Here is a 1,555-nt window from a genome sequence, read left to right as displayed (position 1 = left end):
GGTTCTGTATTCTTTTAATGCTAAACTGATGTAGTGGACGGTCGTTTCTACTCAACTTATCATTGAAAAATGGTGCGAAATAGTGATTGGATGCAGTTATCAATGTGTTCGTCTATTATTATTTTTCTATGTATATATAAACATGTATGAATAAATGCAAATTGTTGGTCTACAGCAATGGTCTAATTCCACATATTCCTGTCCAATGACAATTGAAACTACTGAATATTTATCTATACTATCTTAAAATTTCAAAAGATAGTAATAATATAATTATAATTCAAAAATTAATGCAAAACAACTTTTCAGAGATACTATTCTATGCGTTTATATATTTGTTAATTTCTATCATAAACATTATTTTACTGATATTTTACAGCCATTCAACTACTGATTATTGATTAAACATACCTACCTGCTAAGTGACGATGTAAGAATAAAAAAAAACTAGTTTTGTTCTAAAATTATAATGAATGATATTATTTTCATTCTTATTTTGCATAATGTATGATTAATTTTTCATTGAGTTTCGAAAGACGTGTCTGTTTAATTTGTAGATAACAGTTTTATCATCAAAATTATAATATTCAACTGAATGTTCAATAAATCGAATTGTTGATGATAGTTTACAGTGTTATAGTTGGCTGGAATGTTTATTTGAAAATAGTGTAATATTCGAGTATTTCCATATTCTTTTTTGAATTTGTTTTTGAGTATTTTATTATAAAGATTTAATAAATGTATATCATGCTTTTATTTAAGTAAATAAAAAATAATAATTAAGTTAAAAATTGATCAATAATTGTTGTGTTAAATATTTTGTGACTTAATAATGAATAAATGTCTTAGAATTAATGTTAATTGAAATATAAACTATACATTTATAATTAAAAAAGGTTATGAAATGTGTTATGTTAAAAAATGTAGGTACCATTATGTTTTAGATTTACATTACTGTACAATAATTTACAATTAAAATTATTTTCGTACAATAATAAGCAATTCTAAGCTCTAGATTATAGTTATAACACATTTACAAAATTTTTGTTAGTTAAACAGTATTAACATAACATTACGTTCTCACTGCGGTCGCTGGAACTGTTTTAAAACCTGAATGAAATAAAATTGTTTGTTAAAAAACCGAATTGGTACGAGTGTAATTTTGCACAATATTTAATAAATAAGGTAAATTGTTTAAAATTTTAAAATCTACAGGTTTTTGTCAAGTTCAAATTCTCAATTATTTATTATTAATTATTAGTAGTTACTTATGTGTATAAATACAATATAAAGGCAAACATGTTATTATGAAAATAGTCAAAAATATATTTTATGAAAATTATTATTAGTGTTACATATAATAGCATATAAAAAAAAGAAGGTATATACTTACTCTATTGAGTTTGTTGAATGAAGATCATCGATTCTTAACTTTTTTTGTACTAGACGCTCGTTTGGCAGAAGCTAATGGATTTCTAGGAGTGGTTGGACCATTTGTCAAACTATTAGATTTTCCACTATCTTTGGTCATATTATCTTCACTACCACTATTTCC

General features: G+C 24.0%; 1 long non-coding RNA gene across 1 annotated transcript; it reads right to left on the bottom strand.

Annotated features, from left to right (window-relative positions):
- Positions 1–983: 983 nt before the first annotated feature.
- On the bottom strand, positions 984–1,549 carry LOC111034099. Its single transcript, XR_002604493.1, has 2 exons — positions 1,394–1,549; positions 984–1,110 (listed from the first exon to the last, which is right to left on the bottom strand). It is a non-coding gene; the product is annotated as an uncharacterized LOC111034099 (long non-coding RNA).
- Between the last annotated feature and the right edge of the window lie 6 nt (positions 1,550–1,555).

The sequence above is a fragment of the Myzus persicae genome, unplaced genomic scaffold (assembly GCF_001856785.1).
Source record: "Myzus persicae strain clone G006 unplaced genomic scaffold, MPER_G0061.0, whole genome shotgun sequence".
Classification (NCBI taxonomy): domain Eukaryota; kingdom Metazoa; phylum Arthropoda; class Insecta; order Hemiptera; family Aphididae; genus Myzus; species Myzus persicae.
This window is presented reverse-complemented; position numbering and strand designations above follow the sequence as displayed.